General features: G+C 42.6%; 1 long non-coding RNA gene across 1 annotated transcript in view; it reads right to left on the minus strand.

Annotated features, from left to right (window-relative positions):
* LOC146359431 (uncharacterized) overlaps positions 1 to 27,093 on the minus strand; it is a 121,399-nt gene that overhangs the window by 10,695 nt on the left and 83,611 nt on the right. The window contains exon 2 of the long non-coding RNA XR_014787267.1: positions 1,852 to 1,951. This is a non-coding gene — a long non-coding RNA (uncharacterized LOC146359431). The remainder of the gene's footprint in view (positions 1 to 1,851; positions 1,952 to 27,093) is intronic.

The following is a 27,093-nucleotide window of genomic DNA, read 5'->3' on the forward strand; positions in this document are numbered from 1 at the left end:
TTTTAAGATTGTACCCCAGTACTGCTTTTCCCACCCTTTTGTTGACTATGAGTGCTACTCCATTTCTTCTAAGGGATTCTTGCCCACAATAGTAGATATAATGGTCACCTGAATTAAATTCGCCCATGCCTGTCCATTTGAGTTCGCTGATTCCCAAGATATCGATGTTCAATCTTGCCATCTCATGTTTGACCACCTCCAGCTTACCTTGATTCATTGATCTGACATTCCAGGTTCCTAACCAATATTGTTCTTTACAGCATCGGACTTTCTTTTCAGCACTAGACACATCCACAGCTGAGTGTCCTTTCGGCTTTGGCCCAGCCGCTTCACTCTTTCTGGCGCTACTTGGAAATTCCCTCTGCTCTTCCCCAGTAGTATATTGGACACCTTCCGACCTGAGGGGTTCATCTTCCGGCGTCATATCTTTTAGCCTTGTGATACGTTCCATGGGGTTTTCTTGGCAAGAATACTGGAGTGGGTTGCCATTTCCTTCTCCAGTGGACCACATGGAGTCAGAACTCTCTGCCATGACCTGTCCATCTTGGGTGGCACTGCACGGCGTAGCTTATGGCTTCACTGAGTTACGCAAGCCCCTTCGCCACAGCAAGGCAGTGATCCATGAAGGGGGAAATTCTCATACATCCCGAATTTCAACATTCTAAAAGAGCTATGCAAGGACCAATACAGTGGCTGGAGGTTTACCCTAGCCATATGGTAAGCTCATGACACATTTCATGTGCTTGCACAACAAAGCATTTGTGAGATGACTCCAGTTTTCATACATGTCTATCAGCCATGCATCGTGAGGTGCAACTCCTTGTACACATCCTAATCTGGGGCAAAAAACTCAGTTTGGCCACATGTCAGAGCAATGGGATGATCACACAGCCCGAGTCCTTCACCAATACCTTAAGAGGCTATACCTTGATTGATACAATGTTCTGCATAATTTTTTTTTTACCTGTCACAAGGTGCTGCTGTGAAAACAGGTCTACACAATTTTGTTGTGACCCACGAAGATGAATGTAGTTACCCCGTTATACATAAAGATTGTGGCTTAGAAACATCTTGAGACAGAAAAGTACTTGAAACAGAACAGAAGCCAGTTTCAGACTTCCTTTGTCTATTCAAAGAATGAGTATGCCTGTGGCATTGTGGCGGCCAGATCTTTTTGGACTTTACAATGAATGCCTGTAAGTTGGGGAGGGGGGAGAAGGCAGCCTCCCACTGCACATCAAACACCTGCAATGTGTGTTGTTCACCGAACACATGAGGAATGTGTGAAGATCTGTGCCAGCTCCAAGTTTTTGATGGCCCTTGGGCAAGAAACCCTCAATGGGCTCCTCTCTCGGTGAGCTTATCTTCTCACCACCATTGCCACCAGCTGTTATTGCTCCTCCTTCTCTTTCTCAGCATTGCTACCACTTGCTTTCTTCTTGACAGGCAGAGAGAGCCAGTGAACAAGTAGGCAGTGACATCTACTGCACCTCCTTCTCACCACCACCATTGTCTGGGCCAGAGTAAGAGGGAGGTAAACAAGTAGGTTACAATGGTGAAGAAGAGGAGCAAGGCCAGGGGGCTCTTGTCAGGGCGCCCCTGATGGGATGTGGACCTTTGGCAGGTGCCCAAACATACCCACTCTTGGTGCCCGTCCTGGTGAGGATATACATGTGAGATTTTATTGGTATAACTTGATTTTAACTATTTCTTTAATATTCCCTCTTCACTGCTTGGGAATCTTTTATAGACATAGAGCAGTTTATAATTTTAAATAAATACATAAATAAACCTAAGAATGATCATCTAAGAGTTTAACAAATGAATATATTTGATATTAAAATGTATTACTTATCATAAGAGATCTTGGAAACAAGCACAAACTGCTTCTACTGTGTGGGTAATGCAGCTTTTCAAAGGGTCCTTGGCCCATTACTGAAGCCCCTATACACTGTAGAAAGAGATATGAAAAATACTTAAAATAACATTCAATACACTTGCACTCTAAATTGGAATTATGTCCATCCAAAATCAAACAGTAAGATTTCAGAAAATAGCTGCTTTTAATTACATATAGTAGAGTACAGCATTATAAATATAACATAGCAATTTATCTTAGAATATGTCACACAGTTATCTCCTGGAACAAAAAGTCAATAAATCCATCTGCTCACTATTTAAGCTTGTCCCCAAGGTGAGTGGCCCCTTGCATTGGCCATTGATTGCACTGGAGTGTTCTAGCCTGGTGCCTTCACTTTTAGAGGACAAAACAACAACAACAAAGCTTAACATGCTCCTTACAGGCTGCCTGAAGCTCCAAAGATGGCTGATATCAAAGTCATGAGCTAATAGAACCAAAACTGGTGAGCAAAAGTCCCAGAGGAATAGCCTGCTGAAACTATAGCCCAACCAAATGAAATCACATTGCATTCAACTAAGTAAGGCTGCTCATATAATTAATTTTAAGAAAACACAGAAACAGAGAAAGATAAATGACACTACATACATCCCTTTAATCACCACAATCTGGTAGTCATGGAGAGCCATGCAGTTTTGGAATTGGCTGGCTGCCAATTAAAAAGACAAAAAATGAAAATTCTGGGCAAGATCCAGGGTGCTACGTTTGAGGTTAGGTAACGCTTGTTCAAATCAATTCATTTTCTGACTTAAATGGTTCTAAATTCATGCAGCATATATATAAAAAGGTGTTTTGTAGCCTCCATTTTTCCTTTTTCTTAGGTACAATTATTAAGGGTTTTGTTTGTTTGTTTTTAAAAGCAAGCAATACATTATATTAGCATTTCTATGCTGCTGGAGACAGTAAAATAAAGGTGGGGGAGGAAAAGACATCATATATTCAGAATACGAACATTGCCAAAGGCTCGGAGTATGTTAAAACAACAAGAACAGACACTAAACACACACACACACATGCACGCTCGCGCGCGCGCACGTGCGTGCACACACACACACACAGAGAGGCATAAGGAAAGTCTTAGCAAAGTATTATCCATTATTAAATAGAAAGGCAGACCACCTGGAGGAAGCTGCTGCGAGGAGGACTATGTCCTAGTCATAGTTAATGTAATTCAGATCCACAGAGTGAAAGATCATTCTGCTACTAAATCATAACCACTTCATTATAAACGTCATGATTTTAAACATAGATTCCATTTAAACATTAAAACAAGTCTGTGGGCCTACCTTCAACCTTCCCTAATAGCTCATGGGCAAAAGATAAGAGAGAAGTGAAATTCCTTGGTTGAGATCCAAACTGTTTTGGTGGAAACAGGAATGGATTCATTCTACTCCAGGGTTGGGCAGAAGGTAAATCTCCAGATGTTTTGGATTTCAACTCCCAGAAGCCCCTGCCAGCATGGCCAATGGTCAGGAATACTGGGAGCTGAGGTCCAAAACTTCTGGAGATCTACCTTCTGCCACCTCTGTCTACTACTTTACCACAATTCCAGAATGGACTATGGAATCAGAACTGGCCTTATATGATTCAGTCTATTTGCCACCTCACTTATATTATCTACTCCAACTGGAAGCAGCTCACCAGCAGAAGTCTTTCCTGTTACTAGCTATGCAAGACTTTTTGCTGGAGATGCCAAGAATTGAACCTGCAAGCTTCTGTGTGCAAAGCACATATTCTACCACTAAACCATGGTCCCTCCCTTAACTATTGCCCCTCCCTTCTGCAATCCAACTTAGGCATGCACAAAGAGCTAATATGTAGGGACGGCAGATAAAACCACTGCAGACACAACTAAAGCCTGATTCTCAAGAACTTGACCTGTGAAGTCCACAGCGGAGTGGCTCTACTCCCCACTGGGTCTGCTGGATTCCCTGCGGGTTGGCTCTCCTCCATACTAAATGTTGTGATAGGGTAAGGCAGAACGGCACTTGGACACATAGATTTATATGCAAGATTCATGACTCTATTTGTGTATATGTCTATGGGCACATCCTCCCGATCGCCATTTTTTTGTTTTTAAGGACATGGCAGTCAGCAGAGACAGGGAGGAGGCAAATGGCTCTGGCTGGCAGGAGGGAAGGTAAGTGCCCCCAAACCAGCCCCCCCCCCGGAATCCAAGCAGAGTGGAACTGCTCTGGAGGATTACAGGGGGGAGGAACGGATCGCCTCCCCCACCGGATTCCCCACCGGAATAGACAGTGGGGAATCTGTACATCCCTAGACAGAAGTAACTCTCATTGAGTTCAGTTGGGCTTACTCCCAAATAAGTGGGTATAGCATTGCAGCCTTAGTCACAAAAAGGTGAATTTGAGCATAAGGCACATTATATAGATGCAATTTTAGAGTGATTTGCTTATAACCTGGGAATGCACTGACAAATTTGGTTTATTTGGCAATGGCTACTTCTGTCACTTTTAAACCGTACTTTTTAAATTAAGGATGAAAAATTTAATCAGGTCAAGTTGACGTTTACAATTTTTGGTGTTGATATGATGGTCAGAATACAGAAATAATTTGATTCATAAATTAACCCTATTGATATACTAGATGTTAGTAAATCTGCTATAACTTTCTTCCTTTTACTTTGTGGCCTACAACTTTTTTATTTTTTTTAACACTTGGGATGTATATTTAATCAGCAGCCAATATTGTCAATGTGATAAATGGGGATTGGGTATTTTAGAGAGGGAAATCTCAAGAGGGTTGATTAGACACCCCTGCACCGTACATCAACCAAAAGGCATTTCAGCATGACAATCAGTTTTGCTGGTGCAAAACCGTATGTCTAATTTGACAGTAAAGTTTCATCATCATCATAACTGTCACCACCACCCTTTTTTATGGGATTTCACCTAATGCACATCACAACTAGATGGACTTGTCCCACATATTTAGCAAAATGTGCCCAAGTAAGTCCTCCATCACAAGGTGGATTCATAGCGGGAACTCCCCACACTGATAATCTCACAGTTTTGCACTTAAACTGTTGTGGATTCAGTACCTGACAAATGTGTTTGAGGAACACAGGAAGCTGCCTTATACTAGGTCAGATTATTTCTCCATGGTCTTCTTTGTCTACCAACTACTGTCCAAGGTTTCAGGCAGAGGTCTTTCCCATCACCTGATCCTTCCAACTGGAGAGTCCAGTTGGATTGACTTTGGGATTTTCTGTATGCAAAGCATGTGCACTGCCACTGAATTTTGGTACCTCCCTGCCCAATCCATGATTGGGCAGTATTATCTGTGGTAACCTCATACTCCTACAATGGACTATTTGGACCAGCAGGGTCAGCACAGAGATGGGTACATTTGCCACGTCACTTGTGGGTGTCAAATATGCTGAACTAGTGTACCCCAAACCTAAACACAAAGCACTCCAGAATGACCCTTAGCCATCGAGGTGTTCAAAAACCTTTTCCTACCTTAAGGAAACATTGATTTTGCAAGTTTTACTGTAAGAGGTGGAAACATCCAGGTCTCCTTCTAATATGTACACATTTTTTATCATAACAAAGCAATTTCTACAGTACACAGTTGCTTTGGGGACTTTAACTTGATCCTCTATTTACTTTTCCAAAATGAAATCATTTTATTGCATATGGGAGTGGTTCTACACATTTGGGAAAGAGCACATGCATCTTTATACATCCAAAATCTTTTCATTCCATGACATATTATTACACTTAGAGGAACCATAAATTATTTCAAGTGGTTGCATGACTCTGTTTTATATAATACATCACTTAAAATAATAAAAATCATGTCAGGTATATGTTGTTGTTGTTGTTGTTGCCGTCATTGTTGCTGTTTGGTCGTTAAGTTGTGTCCGACTCTTCGTGACCCCATGGACCATAGCACACCAGGCCTTCCTGTCCTCATATCATTCCCTCTAAGACCTATCACTTTAGACAAAAAATAGGACCACTCAAAATAAGGCATTGCTTTCTATATATATGGGAGACTCCCTAAATACATAGAAGTAAGGAAGTTTGTTATCTGTCTGTCTGTCTGTCTGTTGATCTATCTCATACTTGCCTAGAATGGACCTGTGAGCTTCTGGGATCTCTAAGCTGCAGGATCCCAACAGACTGGGCATAGAGACAAGAAAATTCTAGAACAACTCAACTCATTGTCTGGATAGAGAACTTCCAGGTTCACATGGAATAGCAGCAACAGGGATTCCTGCCTTTGCTTTCTTTTGTTTAGGAGGAGTGGGGGCTCCTGCCCAGGAGAATAAAAAAAAAGGGTCTAACTGGGCATTGAACAGATTCTATGACTGTTTCTATTAAGTCTATGAGTGACAACAGTTGAGCCATGGAATTGTGAAAGTGTCTGTTAAAAATAAGATGATAAGAGGAGAGGGAGGGGGAAGGCATTAACCTGCTTGAACCCATAACAGCTTACACTACCCTGGGGGTAAGCATTAAGGTTGAGGGGAGTGCATTCCATGACGTTCAAAAACTCCTCTCTAAGTAATTGTCATGGATCAGATCTCTGAACCATCATCCCCAGAGGAGTCTGACCCTTCACCCTCAGAAGAGGCTCCAGACTTTGTAGGAAAAGACTCAGCTATGGAAAGTCATTGTGAGGATTCTATTTCCCCAGGACCCAATTCTCCAGAGGAACTCCCAGGGGCGGCTCTCCTGCATCAGAGGAAGCTCCATTACCACCCTCAGATTCTGAGGACTTGGGCCATGAAGACACTGGTATGCCACAACCACTCACACATTGTGAGATCTTCAGGGGAGGCACTTCTCACGTTCCCGCCACCATCACAGGCTTGCCTGATAGGAATGCAGGAGAGGGCCTTCTTGGTGGCTGCCCCAAGGCTCTGGAACTCCCTTCCCAGAGAGGTGAGAGTGGCACCCTCCTTGGTATGTTTTCGCAGGCAGGCAAAAACTTTTGTGTTCCGGCAGGCCTTTGAGGATAGGTAGTCTGGACCTGTGAGAATATGATAGAGTGGTACTATTGTTTATATTGTTGTTGGCTTTTTACATTCTAAAATTTTATACCATTTTAATATTATTGATGATTTAATTATATTTTTAACTTTTGTATATTTCTATTGATACATTTTAATGGTACAAGTTTTTAATGTTGTAAAGCCACCTTGAGTCCCAGGATTGGGGAAAAGGCAGGATAATAATAATAATAATAATAATAATAATAATAATAATAGCCCGTGGCTCCTAAAACAGACCAGGCCCCTTTAAGGGGCAAACCACAGTAGAAGTAAGGTGGATCTAAACAGCCTAGAGGCCAGGAACGTCCTATTTTAAGCCCCAGTCTTGGTCTGGATTTTGTTGGAGCAATGTATAGACATGCCTGTTTAACTTTCAGCCCCAGCCCAGCATCACTTGGAGCTTTCCATGGTGCTGATCTATTCCTATTCCAGAAAGCTGTCCTTGCTGATTGTTCCTGATTCCTGACCTTCCTGAAACCCCCATCTGATAGAAGTATTCTGCAACACTGGCTTCACCAGCATCTCAATGATACTGAGCTTTCACATCAGCAGAGGCAGAACAACAGAACAGTAATATGGCAATAAACAATAATATGCTGGGTTCAGGACTGGCAGCCAACCCCAAACCCTTATGGTGCCCTTTAGGGATACAAAGTGGATGTGGGAAGGGCTGGGGGGTGGGGAGTGTTTTCTGTGAACCCTAAGCAGCACTACAAAGCTCTTGCTCCAGGTTGGTTCAGGATGTAACATTTTGTTCACAGAGTCCCACTTGGGTTGATTTTTGTTTGTTTGTTCACTGCTTAGGTATTTTATCAGATGTGTATAAATCTTCATCATGTTGATGATGATGATGATGATGATATATGTCTACAGCACCATATCCCCTAAACCCAGAGGGTGTCAAACATTTAAAAATACATAGATATCTACAGTTAAAATGTCCCCTTAACTGTTTCTAGTCACTGAAAATATGCTTTAAAAAAACAACAACTAAAATAACTTCAGATGTTATAATCCAGAAACTCATATATTCCATTTAGTTCAATGGGGCAAGCACTCACTTGGCAGTGAACTGAATAGGATTTTAGGCATGCTTAACCTTCTTTGTATTGCATCAAACTCCTGGATTTTGGTAGATCTGAAGGGGGAGTACATTCCAGGGCAGAGAAGCTTCTATACCTTTTCAGCACCTTTTTCATGTCAGTATATTGGCAAAAGGTCCCAACAGATAGAAGTAATCATGACAGAGTTGTTTGGTGGCAGAATCAATGTTACTGTAAGAAAGAGATCATAATAGGCACTTTACTGGCAACCATAAGAATGGTGCCTTTAAGAAAAAACTGGCTTGAGCCAAAGGAGAAACATTGGCCTTAACAAAGGAGATTACTCAGCAAGTTTCAGTCACATGCTCAAGGCTAGATCAGGCCTTACCAAACCAATTGAGACTGCAAATATTCAAAAGGCCTCAAGGCAGGCAAGAGGTAGAATGAATCAAACATGCAAGTCATGAATCCCTGAAGTAAATCCACATCCTGACTAAAAGTCAATGGCTTCCTGATATAATACTGTGCGATGATCTGGTGACTAGCATTTCTGGTGAATGCAACTAAGTGACCTTGAAAATGTGGAGGGGATAGGCCCTCTGAGGGTTTTGGTTGATGTCTTGTGTGAACTGGCTGCTGGGTCGGAGGTTTAGCAGTGGAGATGTCATTCCCCACCCAGTTCTCTCCCCGACCCCCAGCTGGCTTGCATGTTTGACCTCACTAAGCCACTCCTCCACAGCTGCCTCACCCTTATTGGAACCTGTACTTGCTTTGGGTCTAAGCAGAAATGTGTCCCTGAATGGCTTATATGACAGCCAGTGGGACTGTGTGTGTGTGTGTAGTTTTTCATGAAACATGGGGATTACAAGGTTTGAGATCCAACTGACCAAACTTGGGCATACAACTAGTAACACCATTCTTTGCATCCCAGTGAAATACCTCCATATTTCCTGAGGGGTCTCATGACCTTACAAGAGATCTATGTGAATCCAACCTCTAAAACTGACATGATGGCTTTCAGATTCTGCACATCTCTGACAAAAGTTTCACAGACATTTAATTTACCTATTTTATATCTTACATTCCTGTTACAATGATATGAGAATATTTTGCCCTTACTATTAGCTTTCTGCTCATTGGAAGGACAGATACTGAAGCTGAAGCTCAAATATTTTGGCCACCTAATGCGAAGAGAAAACTCTCTGGAAAAGACCCTGATGCTGGGAAAGACTGAAGGCAAAAGGAGAAGGGGACGGCAGAGGATGAGATGGTGAGATAGCATCACCGATGCAATGAATATGAACCTGAGCACGCCCCGGAAGAGAGCGGAGGACAGGAAGGCCTGGCGTGCTATGGTCCATGGGTTCACGAACAGTCGGACATGACTGAACGACTGAACAACAACAATTAGCTTTCCGCAACTCCAAAAGATGGCTGGTTCTCTCCTATGTAGTCCTAAGTACTGAGCAGTAGACAGTCACTGTTTTATGTATTAGCTTCACTGTGCTGTGGTTGTTATAAATGTATTTAACTGAAGTCTACATTTACATATCCTTCTACCTGTAACACAGTCAGGAGAGTCTCTTGCTCTTTTGATAGTAATTATCTCCATCATACTGCTATGAGATGCTGTTGCTGAAATAGAGTGTAGCACATAGTCTCCATTATGTATTACCCTGAAGCAGCAATTAAAAAAATTGAAAGGCACTCTCTCACTTTTTAAAAACTTTTCGGGGGGGGGGGATAACCTGAGTACATACCAGATATAACTGTATCTCAATCCTGATTTTTTACACCAGAAACTGAGGTTCTCAGATTTTAATAAGGATATTATGGACCCAATCAACTGCACTGGGAGAACTGATTGGAAGCCATCTGAAACCCTGCTGATGTGTTTTCCACACCCTGTATCAGAACATACAGCACTTGGATCAGAAGCAATGAGTTTAAAACATATGAAACATTTTCCTTCCAGAAGCAATACAGCTATAGTAGGGCATTAATCAATAGATAGCTATATGTTTTCCTGTATGGGGCAAATAGCTTTGCAGAGGGTGGAATGTTGTTTGGCTCAACAAAATGGTGCAGTGGGAAATGATTACAGTAAACCCTTCAGCCCCCAGTACTATAGCTCCAATCTGAATCACAAGCCCCAACAGTTGAATTTAGCTTACAATCCTATACGTACTCACCTGGGAGTAACTCTCATTCAACTTGTTGTGAACTGCCCAGGGAGCTCTGGCTATTGTATAGAAATGTAATAAATAAATAAAGTTAAGCAGACTTACTTCTGAGTAGACATGCATAGAATTGCACTGTTAACCATTAAAAAGCCTCTGAAGGTGGCCTGATCACGGATCACCATAAACAAGCTGTCTTTTCTAATTTGGCTTTTCTAATTTCTTCATTTGCCATAGACAAATCCTAGGATTACAGGGACTTCTGGAGTGATTTCCGTGGAGCCATGCAGATAGAAAATATTGTATTACTGGAAATAAAGATCTATGTGGTTTTCTTTTTTAGGGATCAACTGTACATAGGAGGAAATATTCTTCCCAGCTCCTGCTCACAGATTCTTTGGTAAGAAGTCCACTCAGGCTTGCAATTTCAGTGTAATGTTCTTCCATGAGAATATTCCCATTATTTCATATAACATATAAGATTAGGATGTGAGTGACTTCAGTGAATTGTTTATGCCATCATCAATGTATTAGTTCTTAAGGTGCCACAAGACTTTTTGTTGTTTTTCAGAGACTGGCTAGAACAAACAAACAAAAATTATATCAAGGCTTGTTTGCACGATAAGATTACAAAACCCAGTCTGTTACTTAGCTCAGATCTAAGACCCTATGAGATCTTCCAAGACTTTAGATCTGATCTACCTATTCAGCTTTAGTGGAGTTAATGAATTCACTCTTCTCTAAGAAGTCCCTCTATTCATACTTGCGGAGTAAAATAAAATATTTCACTTCTTTGTTCAGGCTTAAATCCTGGTAATATGATGTATCTTGAATGTTTTTGGTTTGAGAAAAATACAAAAGATATCTGAAAAATGAAATTATTAAAATATTTATCCTTTTTTTCTTGTCTTTCATTACAGCTGATGTGGGTGGGAACTTCAAGATCAGGAGGAGGAGCCTAAATCTTTCCCCTTTTCCCATTTTCAATAGACGGCATGGCAGATCTGTCTGGAAGATGTAGACTAAACACAGTATTCTTCCATTTTTTTTGTGTCAAATAATGCCTGTAATATGGAAGAAGAAGTAGAAAGACAGAAAGGAGGAAAGGAAGCCCACAGCTCCCCCAGATCTCCTTTCCATACTCATATTTCTTTCACATAGAAATCCAAGAAGGAAATAAAGTCATATATATTTGGGCCAACTCATTGTTTCACAATACCACCTGTCACAAACTGACCAAGAGCTTAATTTTAACCATATATTTAATTCTCCAGTGTACACTATAGTTTTTAAAGTGCCGGTAGCATGTTCTAAACATCTATAGAAAACATTATGGAAAGGAAATGGCCGTTGGGGTCACTCATAATCAACATTTTAAATTCACTTAGTTGTCAAGCCTGTCAAGTGCAATGTGGCCTAGTGAATACACAATTAAGAAAAACAAATTCAAATGTAAAACCCAAGCCCCACACAATGTCCTTCAGAGATTATATGCTGAAACTCAATAACCTTAAAAAGGGGCTGTCTCTCTTGCCATTTTCCATTTGTATATGTAGCTTATCTGAAAAAAATGGTTCCCTGTTTCCACATGTCTATACAAAAGGATGTTGCATTCCTATATGGTGATGATGCAATCAAAACACTGTAGATATGTGGTCAAGAGTTAGTGTACTGATGGTGCAACCCAATACACATTTACCTGGAACCAAGCCCCATTAAATTCAGTGGGCCTATTTTGAGTATACACCCACAGATTGCAGAGAAAGGGCAGCTTAAGGTAAACAATTAATACACTATAGTCCCTTGATTATATAATTTCAAACCATATATTTATTTTTACTCCATCCCCTGCCCCCCACCCGACAACACACACACTGGGTCAGTTCGCATCATTGCAGCAAGGGAAACAACAGCCCATGGGTTATTTGAGCCTTGCTCCCCCCTCAAAGAAGCCATGCCGACTGGGTTCAGATGGCATAGCAAGCCGGGCCAGCAAGGGTAATTAGCAAAGTGTGGCTGGTGTGCAGCCAGCATTCACAGCATTGCTTGATAACCACGCCATGATCATCGAACCAAATCACTGTGTAGGTGAGTTTACTAAAGTAACTGGGTGTATTTTCTTTATAACTACAGCGGAGTTGATGTCTGCACTTGAAAGTGGACATCATAATATCTAGAATCCTTGTGCAGAAGTAGCTCCAAACTATACCCAAATCATTCTCGTTCCTCTCACCACCACCATACAAGTACCTTATCCTTTGCTATCTGTATACATGCATATTGAATATGAGTGTATGTCTATTCTTATGCTGTGCATAAGTTGAGCATCTTTTTAACAATTCTTATGGTTATGATAAACATGAGCATTCTTGGTTGCAAGGACATCCCATAGGAATCCAACCTACCTAACAACAAATTTGGACCATTGCATGCCAATGTTTGGCCACGTTGCTCATAAGTATGGATGTTGCAAGCATTCAGACAGAGGCACTTGCAAGAAAAAGCACCCTGTTCAAATGCTCATAAGCATTATCAAAGTGAGCAGGACTATCTGGCCCATGGTCACCTTGATACTGCAAGCACTGCCACTCCACGTGTCACAAGGAACTTACCTGGGACATGAAAAGGAAGCAGCTGGTGGCAGCGGTGGCAGGCACTCCCAGAGCTCCAGCTGAGCATCTTTTCCCTCTCAAGAAGATTCTCCAGCGGGAAAAAGATTCTATTGAAGGAAAACCCTTAAGGGTGCAATCCTATATATATTTAGACAGAAAAAAGTCCCATAACTGTAGGACTTTTTTCTGTTTAAACATGCATAGGGTTGCATCCTAACTTAAGGGAACAATTTTACTTCAGGTAAAACTAGACTCATATTTACCTCAGATTAATAATACATCCTAAGACAGAAACTCCAACTACCCCTGCCAGTACCTACTCCCTAACGTAGCAAAAGTGTATTGGCTTGAAGATGGTCCTGTACCTTGAGCTCTCGTGGTCATTGCTTTTCAGAAACATCTCACTTAGGCTGTGGCAGTTTGGCCTCATCCATAAGTGGTATTATCAACAGATACTTGGAACATCAGCCTCAGAATGGTGTGTTATCTGTCTAAAGTGCAAGTTTTGACAGGTTTGCACCATTCAAGACCTACTATTTGTAGTATGAACTCTGTGTCAGGTTATGTAGGCAGAAGTGTTATTTATAACACTTGGTGTGTGTGTGTGTGTGTGTGTGTGTGTTTACCATACTGTTCATTTACTGTAACAATAAAGTTTTGCTAATTATAGATGAAGACTAATGACAATATTGTGCCCTTTTTTCCCTGCAGTTACAATTTGGTGCAGTCACTGGGCATTATACACACATGTTCATGGGCATAATAAAGCTTTAAGTTAAAGATTATTCCCATGCCAGTAACCAATACCCATTTGCAACTACCAGTTACTGGTAGCAATGTTGAATGTTATTGTCTGGGCTGTAGAAGGAAAAATGAGGGCTCAGGTGTGTTTGTCACAAGAGAATGCATTCATATAGTAAAACACTGTAGAAGTCTGGCTTTTAACCTATCTATAGATAGCTGTCCTTTATCCAGTGTCTGCAGAAGCAGAAATAAAATCAATATGTGGAAACGAAGATGTGTGCAATCTTATTTCTCTTCATTCAACAACTGAGCAGATACATTTAGAAAAGAAGTCAGAGTTTACTGGTAATCACAGAGTTGGTTTTTTATGCCATGGACATCTAAAATATGCAACTTCCAAGGAGCTGGAAACACACTTTTCTGCATTAGAGTCCAAGACGGTGGAAGATTCATTCTGTCTTCCATGCCAAAATAGCACTATTTTTGAAGTCATGTATCAGTTTTGAAAGCAATAAGGTAGGTTTTGTCGCATTCAGTAGTTGCCTTGCCTGCCAAACACCTTCAGCAGAGGAATCATGCATCATCCTTTTGATGACAATGGAATAAAAGGAAGGGCTCACATTGTCCTAAGAAATATGAAAATATGCATGAACCATCAGTAATCTTCATTCCTCTTCTCTATTCCAAAGAACTGATTACCACATTGACTCAGAGAATGCATTATCTACAAGTCTTGCTCTTCAGATGACATTTACAGAGAACAAGCAGGACTTCCAAGTGGAAATTCCATTCCATTTCCTGCCAGGTTTTCCATTCCTCCCCACCATAAGTCCATCAGCATTCCTGGGCCACTGAAGACAGTCTTCATTGGCCTGTTTTGGGGTCTTGCAGCCATTAGGTCCCCTCCCCATATATCTTTTTTGTGGTTCTGCAAACCACAGAGTTCCCACAAACCTACTGATACTTCCCTCATGTACATGGGTGCTGCCATTTTAGCACTCAGAGAACTGGGATAGCTAATACTGTATATAGTGTCTGTGATATGGCCATGTGATGAAGCAAGCACATGCTACTGCTTGGAGGCTAGAAAGTCAGGTCACAAAAATGACAACAACAACAACCCCCAAACAAAGGGAAGACATATTCATATTTTTTCTGCCCCAAGCACTGATTATGCAAACCTACATTGCTGTTACTGTTGCTGCTAGTACATTTGTGTAGCCATTCTCAGCAGAGTGCTTTACCATCGGTATCTAAGTTCTCTTCTCAGAAACTCTGGGAGAGATTGTCTGGAGTTTGGGGGTTCAGTGCCACCAATATGCTGTGATGATACCCTGCTCTGCCTCTCCTTTCCATCCAAAGCCAAGGAAGCTGTTCTAGTTCTAAATCGGTGTCTGATGTCCGTAATGGATGGGGGCAAAGAAACTGAAGCTTAATCCAGGCAGGACAGAGGCACTCCTGGTTAGTTGAAAGGCAGATCAGGGAATAGGGATTCAACTAGTGATGGATGGGGTTACATTCCCCCTGAAGACTCGGGCTCGCAGTTCAGGTGTACTCCTGGACTCTGCCTTGAATCTGGATGCCCAAGTTTCAGTGGTGGCCAGGGATGCATTTGCGCAGCTGAGGCTAGTGCGCCAACTGCTGCTGTTCCTAGAGATATCTGATCTGGCCACAGTCATGTATGCTTTAGTTGCATCCCATCTGGACTATTGTAACATGCTCTATGTGGAGTTGACTTTGAAAATTGTTCAGAAACTTCAGCTGGTCCAGAATGCTACAGCCAGACTGTTGATCAGGACTGGTCATAGGGACTTCCTTGTTAAAAAAGCTTCACTGGCTACTGGCCTGTTTCTGGGCAGAATTCAAAGTGCTAGTTATGATCTATAAAGCCCTGTATGGCTTGGGACCAGACTACCTGGAAAACTGCCTTCTCCCATATGAGCCTGCTCAGGTCTTAAGATCTTCAGGAGAGGACCTTTTTTGAGACTGCTGCCTTCAGAGGAGCATTTGGTGGCAACATGAAAGAAGGCCTTCTTGGTGGATGCTCCCAGGCTGTGAAATTCCCTGAATGGGAAGTAAGGGGATGGGTTTGTGCCCTCTCTGCTGTCCTTTTGCCAGCAGGCAAAGATTTTTCAGTTCAAGCAGGCCTCGGCATTGAGCGGGTCTGTTGGGTTGGATGCTGTTTTTATTCTGTTGTTGTTGTGTTTTTAATTGTGTTTTAATGCATTTGTTTTATTCTTGTTTTAATCAAGGTTTATTTCTGATTGTAAGCCACCCTGAGTGCCATTTTTTCTTGGTAGAAAGGCGGGGTACAAATAAAATAAATTAATAAATACATTCTGTGGGATAGGTAATTTCAGAGATTATGTGCTTAGTTCAAGTGCCACCCAATTTGTGGTATGCAGAGCAGAGATTTGTGCCAGGGGCTCCCATATCCAGTCCCAAGTGAGCACACAAGCAACTCAGATTAATATAAGAATATCATAACACTTTCCCAACAGGCTTTTCCCTCTTGCAGACCAACTCAGGGGGCCGCCTAACTCTACTTTGTCTTAATAGTGTGGCTTGCAGCATTCACATCAGGGTTTTCAAAATTTAAGTGTGTGTGTGTGTGTGTGTGTGTGTGTGTGATTTCCATCAGGACCACAGTGCACAGAGAGAGGATATTTAACCCTTTTTCCCCCAGCCATGATTGCAATGAAATCACACCCTGAACTGCAAATAGCAATAGAAACAAAGCTCCCATTGGCACCCTGATTTTGCAAACCTACATTACTACTACTGTTATTACATTTGTGTAGTAGTCCTCAGTATACAAAGTGCTTTACCATACATAAGTTCTCAGCAGTCGTGTGAGATAGGGTTAGGACTGTTGGCTGGTTAAACTTTTCCTCTCCACACACTGTGCTTCCAATAAAAATTCCACACCCGCATACCTAATATTACGTTTTTTAAAAACTTGGACATAGCTGTAAACCACACTATTATTGTAATGTGCAGTTAGGCCCTGATGTACAAGCCCTTATTTAGAACAGACTGAATGGAAAAGGTTTGGAAAAAGGTGAAAGGAACATATGTTATGTTATTATTTATTGTTGATTTGTATGCCGCTTTTCAGCCCCCGAGGCAACTTACAAAGTTTAATACAAATACCAAATTCAAACAATACAATAAAATACAACTTCCGAGTTTAATGCTCAGCATATGTTGAGAGATATTCTCATTTTTATCATTTCTGTTATATATTCCAAGGCTCAGTCTTGGCAAATCAAACAGATTCTGGGATTCTGATCGTGCCTATGGAGGGAGGCTGGGATATTTACGTGGGGTTTTTTTTATTCTACCGCTCTGAACCGTACATGCAGAATACTGAATTGGTTTTGGTATAACTCCACTTAGTGCCACCAAAATGTCACTATATATTTCCTTATTCATAATTTCCACTGTCCTTATTTCAATTTGTACTAAAACTTTATCTCTTTATCACACAATTGTAGTGAGGGTCTAGGCTATAGGCATGGGATAAACAGACAAGGAGGTTTATTTAAAAGTAAAAAAATATTCATTTAAATTTATTTACATATTAGGATGTTCAGATGTTCTCAGTATGCTTTAATGATTACTTGCTTTAGGGAGCAATCCTATTGCCACTAGACAGTGGCTAGTCGGCCATAGGATATGTTGCTTTCTGGGAAATGACCTCGGAGCCCACACTCTGAGGTCATTTCCTGGAGAACCAGCCTCCCCCCACTTCCATGCTGCCTCGGAACAGCCCCGTCCTCTGCACTCGCAAGAGGAGTGTGGAATGGCTGCAAAGGGGTGTGACTGGGGGTGTTCCAGGGTGGGGAGGGCGGAACTGTCTGTACAACACATCCTATGTGTCATACAGCAGCCTCCTTCCCTGCTCCATGCTTCCATGGCTAGAGAGGCGCAATCGGCTCTCTAGCCAAAAGTGCAGGGCAGGAGAAGCACGGAGGGAACAATCCCCTCTGTACTTCTCCTCCCCTGCTTCTGATAGGTGGTCGCCTCCAAGTTCAGAGGCAGCCACCTATCTCAATAGGATTGCACCCTAAGATATACTTTTTCTTTAGGAAGCAGCTGTTCCTTCATTCTAGTTCACTTCCCTATTTAACCCAGTTGCCAGTTTACCCTTATGCTATCACCACCTAGAATAAGTCAGGGGTCTGGGCCTGGCATTCTCTTTCTGGTCAGGGACTTATTGCAAGGTTGCAAAAAAGCCTCTCACCTGTCTCTAAGGTTAGACTTGCAGCCCCATGAGATGAATGATCTTCAACAGGCAGGCTTGCCTCAGCTTTCCCTGAAGTCTCCTTCTCATCAGGGACTTGATGATAGGGTTGGTGGAGAATTTCTCCCCAAAACTTCGGGGGGCCGAGCGCCAACATGTTCGGCCCCCCAAAGAAGTTTCAGGGAGAAATTCTCCGCACCCCCCCGCCCCCGCACCCCCCCCCGGGACGGGACTTACCTTTCCCGAATGTCCCTCCCGGCGGTGGGTCCCAGCGGCAGTTCATCGGGTCTTCGTCAGGGGCGGGGGAGGCAGCCGATCTTTCGACCGGCTGCCGCCGCCGCCATTCCAATAAAAGTAAAAAAAAAAAAACGCTCCCGTGATAGGCTACGTGACGATTAACGTAGCCTATCACGGCTAGATTTGCAAAGTCAGCCGTGATAGGCTACGTAAATCGTCACGTAGCCTATCACGGGTGACTTAAAAAAAAAGCGCGTACGGCTAATGGCGGCCCCCATAGGGAGCCGCCATTCACGTTCCTTATTTGGTCGCTGTAGTCTACGTAAAGATTACGTAGACTACGGCGAAAATAAGGGCAACGCTATTTGCATTGCCCTTATTTTCGCCATAGTCTACGTAAAGATTTACGTAGACTACAGCGACCAAATAAGGAACGCGAATGGTGGCTCCCTATGGGGGCCGCCATTAGCGTATGCGCTTTTTTTTTTTTTAAGTCACCCATGATAGGCTACGTGATGATTTACGTAGCCTATCACGGCTGACTTTGCAGATCTAGCCGTGATAGGCTACGTTAATCGTCACGTAGCCTATCACAGGGGCATTTTTTTTTAAAAAAAACTTTTTATTTCGCGGCCGGGCGAGGCGAGGCGCCTCCTCCCCGGCCTGAATTTCGGCCGGGCGAGGTGGGAAGCCTCCCCCCCGGCCTGAATTTCGGCCGGGCGAGGCGGGAAGCCTCCCCCCCCCCGGCCTGAACTTCGGGGGGAGAGCAGCGAAGCGCCTCCCCCCCACCGCGAAAAGCTGCGAGACCAGGTAAGTGGCTTTCGTGCACTCCTACTTGATGACAAGGACACAGCAAAGAAGGAGTCATCCAGTTGTCTCCTTCTGAAGTTATGCTGCTTCATGAGGCCAACTGTCTTTTGCTGACAAGCTCGCCAGAAGTCCCACTTCAGAACTGCTTCCAGAATCCTCCTCTCGACCTCTCCTAGCAGCTCGCAGCTTCTCCCTGCTAAGATTTCATCTCCTTTCCTCAGCCTCTTCACTTAGGCTATGCTGTCTTCTTGTCCTTTCTCAGGCTCTTCTCTGCCTGAACTGACAGATCAGCCTCAAGTGACTCTGGACAGTGTTGGGACTGTCTTTTATACACTCTGTCCAGAGCCAACAGACCAATTACTTTTTGTGACACTGTTAGCTGCCTATCCACTGGCCTATATCTATGAGCCAATTAGAGTAAAAAGGATGTTAATAAACTAGCCTTTCACAAACTGTCCTTTATTCTCCTATCCAGTATATATACACCTGTTTCAACTGGAAACCTGCTAAGGTCATAACTGCTTCCTTGGTAACAGCAGTAACATCTTTATTGACAGTTGGCAAGCTGCCAATGGTGAGCCTCAGTTGCAAGGTAACTATTAAGCCTCAATTGGAGGTAACCTTTTCACTTCTCACCTTTAACAACTTCTAGTCACAACAATGCTATATTACATAATGCACACTTATTTATAAATTGTACACAACATTTTAATAACTTTTCCCTCAGAATACACTGTTTCTCCACAGTGCCCAAAGATATTCAGCACAAGCACTCTCGTATACCCAGCAATACTCCTTGTAGGTTTTAAGGATGATTACAAAGGGAAGCAGAGATAAAAAAAAGTAACCAAATCCCAAATTCTCACAGGTCTGTTATCTTGCTGCAAGGAGTCCAGCCAAATTAAACTGCTGCCCTTTCCTTTATCACCAAATAGGCATTTTTTCCTCTTTCCTATGAAGTTACTTTTTCCATCTTCAGTCCATGCATAGTTTGTACTTCAAAGAACTCAAGTGAAAACTAATTTCATGTCTTGCTTGCACACAGTATTTTTTTCTTTGAATTTTAAAAATCAGACTTTTCATCAGTCAGTTTTTGAGTACAAACAGGTAGTTAGGAGCTACACAAGATAATGTTTTCATATAAATTATTGATTTCACATTGGAAGAGATTCAGGTAACACCATAGGTAACTTTGAAGAAATTAACGTATCCCTATCACTCATCGATATTTAGGCAGTCTTTGTAATCCTATGATAAGTACACTTAACTTTGACTTTTTAGCTCAATCCATTATTGTTGTTGTTGTTATTATTGTTATTGTTGTTGTTATTATTATTATTTTGCTTGGAAAAGGCACAGAAACAAACTTGTATCTGCTATATGTTCATTATCAAACACACATTAATGGCATATCTACACTTCAAACATATCAGTTTTATGCAAGTTTATCTACAATGGTTTTCCCCAAAGAATCCTGGAATTAGTAGTTTGGCGGCAGTGTTGATAATTCATGGTAATCCCCCTCTCATGATTAGAGTTTCCAAGGTTTGGGGAGAGTGGGAACAAACAACAAATAAATCAGTTTGTGGAACATATTCTATTGGCATGCACTGTTATTTCAGAAATTCCACTCCTCCTCAACTCAGCTTTGTGGCCCAGTATAACCTAGGTGTTATGGCCTGGCCATACATTTATTGCAAGAGCACAGCACCTTGGGCAGAGCAAGTCTAAGATGGTGGTCATGGGAGATCCACAGCAGACAAACCACTTCCTAAACCCTGTCAACTCGCATCAGCCAAGTTGGAAGGTGTGGGTGGCTGGATTTTTCTTTTCTCTTCCCCTTCCCATTGCTTCCAATGATGAGAGGGAATTAACTATGCTAGTCTTTGGGCTGGCATGGTTTCTAGTTCTGTTTGGAGGTGTGCTAGGGAAAAGAGGAGGCCTAGGATTCTGCAGATCCTTGGCCACCCAAGACACTCCCCCCCCCAACTGCCCCATTGCTATCCCCTCTACCAGCAGGGTAACCACAGTGGTGAAAGATCCTCCACCACTGTCCAGGATGGACTTCAGCAGGTGCCAAACAGACCTCCCCCTCTGCATTATCCTACGGTCCCTGGGATGCTCTCCCAGGGTTCACAGCATTTTACTCTAAGGAGGAAATAACACATCTGCTATTTTTTTTTAAATGGCCACTCACTGGTTAATGACATGAATAACGTCACATCTTGTTTGAACCTACACCTGAAAGCATGAGAGATATTCTAGGGAAAAGCAGGTATCTTCCTTCTACCTCCCCAGGATGGCTCATAAACGGGGCTAACTATCCATGCACATACATGGCAGCCTTTACCATAGACTGAATGGACAGCAGATTGTGGGAAGTGCTGAACCAACTTTCTTGGTCCCCAACCCTCCATAGAGCGGGAGTGCAGAGACCTGCTTCAGGCTGCACCATGAGGCAAGGCAGGAACTGGTGCATGGTGCAGTGAGGCTTCTGGAAGTGTTGGTCCTAGCAGAAGGGGGTGGGATGTAGGATCCACTTCAGGCAGGAAAATGTCTTGGGCTCGCTGTTCTCTAGTGCCAAGAAAAGAATAAAAAACACTCCAGCGCTAGAACCTCATATCTCTTTCTGTTGCTCCTTCTCTGCGTCAGCACAAGTTGATGCTGGAAACACAAAAGTGAAAATGTAGCTACTAGGGTGGACACTTACACACTGCCAAAAATCAGGAAACACATCACCAAAATGGAGGACAAGAGGGGAAACAGATTTGCATAAGGTTTGCATGTGCTACATTTGTATGCACAGACACAAATTTAGAAATAATTACTTTAATTTAAATAGCTATGCAATCCATCTTGTCAGAGTGGGGAAGACTGTGACCAAGTGACCTGTGCGCCTTCTCAGTCTTGATGGGCAACTTCAAGCATCCCACCACGTGCTCTCCCCTCTTATGGTTATTGTACTGATTTGTTTTTATTCTTTCATCATTGTGTTTTGGATTTTGCTTTTAATGTATTTGTTTTATGCGTGTTTTAATTATGTTTTTATCTTACATTTTGGCTTTTATTGTTTTTAGCCACCTTGAATGCTCTTTCCTGGTAGAAAGGAGTATAAAATAAATACACAAACAAACAAGCAAATATCTTTGAACAGGACTTTGACTGGACAGCCCTTCAAACAGAGGACTGTCATCTGACATCCCTTCAAATAGAGGACACCTTCAGACTGAGAACTGTCCTCTGTACAGTAGGACATATGGCCACCCTAGCCATCCACACTGAGTTATAGCAGAGCAGGGTATGGTTCTGTGCCTTTAAGTTTAGTGAAAGGAAAACAAGAGCAGCTTGACAGAGACCAGCAGAGACAGACTCCAAAGATCCCTTCTTTCAAAGTACATTTGGCAATGAGACTGTGGAAACATACGACCTTTTACATACTTAGAGTGAGAAAGATGAGTTCCTGGGGAGGAAGAAAAAGTGCTCAATGAGATTAGCAGGGGATATCTTCGCTGCTGGGAATCCCACCACAATGTTTGCTCATCTGGAAGGAATCTAGCCCCGCTGTTTATATTTGATTAATAGCATTTTAACATACATCACAAAACTTAATACTTATTCTGTGGGAGAGGGCACTTATTTTGCAACTTGAAAAAAGAAAAGAAAAGGCAGAAAGACTTCTGTAAAATGGGCCAAGTGCAGCCAGGGGAATGTTGCCCAGGTTTTTCCATTAATATTAATTTGTTTCTGTAACGAATTCACACCAGTGAGATTTGCCAGGCCTGTTTGTGTTTGCAGTTAGTTTTCTGGCCAATGGGTTCCTTGCTTCATCAGCTAATTTGGTAGAATTATGCCTGAAGTGAATGTGGCTCTGCATACATATTGTGGAGTTTCTAAAGCAGTAACAGGAGCTCCTGGTGAAACAGCAACAGCTTTGAGAGGCAAAGAGGTGACATATTTAATAACCTCCGTTCCATAAATGAGGTATTCTCAAAGAAGGAAAATAGTGATAGTATTGTTTCAGGATTACATCTGCATCTATTTCATAAATATATTTATATAAAATATTCACTAAATAGGATGTGTTTACTTCTGGAGTCTCTATGAAACAGCTGGTTGAGTGGTAAACCTGATCCAGGTGATAATTGAATGTCCCCTCATGTTAAGCAAAACAAAAACCTCTCCCTGCAAATAGAAAATATGTCATGAAGAAGATTCTAGTCTAGTGGTCTCTCATGAGCAAATTTATCCTTTTTAGACTGCAGTCCTATCCCTACATACCAGGAGTAAACCCCATTAAACTTACGTCTGTATAGACATGTATAGGATTGTCACTTGCAAATATTTTGAATGGTAACAAATATCTTAAGTTCAGACACCCGCATAAATTTGTGTAACCTTTTGCGCCCAATATTTCCTTTGTGTCTGTCACTTACATGTTCTCCCATTCTCATATACCAGTCATTCCCAATCCAGTGCCCTCCAAGTGTGTGTGGTGCAACTCCCATCATTCTCAGTCAGCACGGCCACTGGCATTTGCTCACATTCATGCTCATACTCCCATTTAGCTAATAGGCACTGGCTGCCTATTAGCTACTAAGCCATGCACAAAGTTATCTTATTGTCACATAAAGCCATAAACACCTTGGGACCAGGATACCTAGCAGACCGCCTTCCCTTATATACATATACTCAGGTGACATTTAAGATCTTCAGAGGAGGTCCTGCTGGTCATTCCAAAATGAATGGAATGTCACCACGAAGAATCACAATGGCAGACCTTCTCTGTTGTGGCACCCACCCACTGGAAAACCCTCCCCTGTGCAGTTCTGGAGGCAGAAAATGTGACATCTTTTAACTGCCTCCTGAAAACACATCTTCTCACCAGGCTTTCCCTGGGCTATAACTGTTGCTGGGTTTTACTTTGGTTTTCCATGGTACTTTTAAACTTTTAAGGTTTTATATTGTGTTTTCTTATGTAGTATTTTATGGTTTTAATTGTTGTTAACTGCCCAGAGAGCCTCAGCGATTGAGCGGTACAGAAATGTAATAAATAAATAAATAAACAAATAAACAAATAAGCAAACATATCACTGTCATAATCTCAGTGGGATTATGGTAATGCACTCTATGTTATTGCAATTCACTCTTTGATGAGTCTTTATATAGAAACTTCAGCTGGTTATGAATGCAGTAGTGAGCATCTAGTGGGCATGCAGCCGGGGAATTGCATTACACCTGTCCTGCAGCACTGGTGACCAATTAGTTTCCAGGCACAATTCAAAATGTTGGTATTTACCTAAAGCCCTACTGGATTAAGGATAGTTTGGGGATCTCTACTTTCCATGCTAGCCTGCCTGCTCCCTAAGATCTTCTAGAGAGGACTTTCTTACTGTCCCATCCATCACAGAAGCTTGATTGGTTGGGACAAGAGAAAGGTCCTGTTTAGTGGCCACACTCAGTCTGTGGAAATCTTTCTCCAGGAGGCTTCGTTGGCCCCCTCTGAGGCTAAATTTACCAGATGGTGAAGGCTTTCCTTATCAGATAGATAGACAGACAGACAGACAGACAGACAGACCTGACAAACAAAGCCTTCACCATCTGGCAAATTTAGCCTGAGAGGGGACCAACCAAGCCTCCTGGAGAAAGAATGAATGTGTGTGTGTGTGTGTGTGTGTGTGTGCCTGTTTAATCTGCTGAGCCTGCCTTTGCTTTTATTTTATATTATTATTTTTTATTATTGTATTATCAGTCCTGGATCAGTGCCTAGACTCAATAATGTACTAGATGAGGGCCAGTAAACTGAAGCTGAATCCTGGCAAGCCCTGTGGGTGACTGGTTCCCAGGTCTGGGAGACAGGATCATTGCATGTTCTGGCCAGGGTTGCACACCCTCTGAAAGATCATGTTTGTAATCTGGGGGTACTCCTAGATCCACCATTTGTCGCTGGGGGCCCAAGTGGCCATGGCAGCTTGGAGTGCCTTTTACCATGGCAGGGACAGCTTGGCCACAGTAACTCCTAGAAACCTATTTATTTCAGGAACCCTTCCTTGACTGACCAGCCATGTTTTTGTTACTGGAATTTTGTTTTTTTAAAGTAACAGATTTGAATAAGGTGTTTTATTCTTTTATCTTTTTATCTTTCATTGTTCACAGCTCTCGAATCTGTTTAGATGTGGAGCGATATATCAATTCAGGCTGTGTACTGCTTCGGAGCCAGATCCAAATCCCAAAATGAATTGGGGGGACCTTCTGGGGGGCTTCATTGATCTCTGAAGCAGGTCAGAACAGCCCCGAGGTGGTCCAAAATGAAGCGGGTCGCTCCAAAGCACCTCAGTGTGCCTTGGAGATTTGGAACTATTCTGAAACCCAGACAGCCTATCTGTAAAATGTATCGACTTGCGAAAGATCAGGGGAAGAGGAGGTGGAGTGAGGGAAGAAGGGGAGAGGAGGAGGACAGAGGGGGGAAATGGTGAGCCTTGGCAAATGGCAACTCTAGATGCCAGATTTGGGCTGAACTGAATTTAACCCAGGAGTCTCCAATCAGTGAAAGTGGTGAAGGGTGTGTGTGTGTGTGTGTGTGTGTGAATTCTTCTTATAACAGGAGATCTCTCTGCTTTCATTTCACTGTGAGAGAGAGTTGGTTGCTGCTCGGGATGTCAGAGAATTTCGCCAACGATCTCAGTGAGGCCAAATGCCAGTGCATTCAGCCCCCCAAAGTCCATGGCGGAACAAAGTCCCTGCCCCCCAAACCTACGAAAGGCACGCGAAATGGAGCACTTACCTGCTGCCATCCACGCTGACTTGCGAATGGCGGCCGCTGTACGGCCACCATTCACTTCTTCATCATAGCCATGATAGGCTACGTAAATACTTATGTAGCCTATCACGGCTAATGTAGGGACGTCTTTTGCATCCCTGCGGAGGCCGTGATAAGCTAAGTACGTATTTACGTAGCCTATCACAGCAAGCCCCACCCCCCAGAAAACCAGCGTATGCAAATGGCGGCGGCTACGGCAGCCACCATTTGCGTTCCCTATTTTTAGTCATTTTAGCCTACGTAAATATGTATGTAGGCTATTACGGTGAGAAAAAGGGGAACACAAATAGAGTAATGGGCGCTATTTGTGTTCCTTTTTTATTTGCCGTTTTAGTTTGGCAGGTTCAATCACCTCCACAGGGGCTGCCAGGTCCCTGTATTTCATGTATTTATCTTCATAACAACTGAAAAGCTATGATTGTTTCTGCAATTCAGATCAGGTTCAAATCAGTCCAAGGTGACTCAAGGTTGATTCAGAAGGTCCAAATCAGCACCTGAACCATATTGGGGGATCTGTGCACACCCTAATATAAATATCAATGTAAATAAATAAATAAATAAATAACATTATGTAGTTGGTTTTAATTGTTGTAAGCTGCCCTGAATAATGAATATGGTATATAAGGGTATATACATCTTTTATATTCTATCTATCTATCTATCTATCTATCTATCTATCCAACCATTTATATAAATAGAACATAAGAACATAAGAAGAGCCATGCTGGATCAGACCTAGGATCTATCTAGTCCAGCGTTCCGTTCACACAGTGGCCAAGCAGCTGCCCATGGGAAACCCACAAGCAGGACAGCACCCTCCCAACCATGTTACACAGCAACTAGTGTACATAGGCTCCCTGCCTCTGGTACTGGAGTTAGCACAGAGCCACCAGGACTAGTAGCCATTGATAGACTTATCCTCTAGGAATTTGTCCAACCCCCTTTTAAAACCATCCAAATTGGTGGCCATCACTACATCTTGTGGTAGCAAATTCTGTAGTTTAGCTATGTGCTGTGTGAAGAAGTACTTCCTGTTATCTGTCCTGAATCTCCCACCAATCAGCTTCATAAGATGACCCTGGGTTCTAGTATTATGAGAGAGGAAGAAAAATGTCTCCCTATCCACTTTCTCCAAACCATGCATAATTTTGTACACCTTTATCATGTCTCCCCTTACTTGCCTTTTTTCCAGGCTAAACAAACCCAGCTGTTGTAACCTTTCCTCATAGGGAGATGCTCCAGCCCCTTGATCATTTGATTTGCCCTTGTCTGCAAGTTTTCCAACTCTGCTAAAAATATCCTTTTTTAGGTAGGGATGTCTAGGGATGTCAGAGAATTTCACCACGGATCTCGGGAAGGCCGAATGCCAATGCATTCGGCCCCCCAAAATTGGTGGCAAAATGGTCTGCCCCCCCGCCCCCCCCGGGACGGGACTTACCTTGGGCAAATCCTCCTGGCGGTGG

This window comes from Heloderma suspectum, chromosome 1 (assembly GCF_057233095.1).
Source record: "Heloderma suspectum isolate Gila_16-S chromosome 1, 16-S_ref, whole genome shotgun sequence".
NCBI lineage: Eukaryota > Metazoa > Chordata > Lepidosauria > Squamata > Helodermatidae > Heloderma > Heloderma suspectum.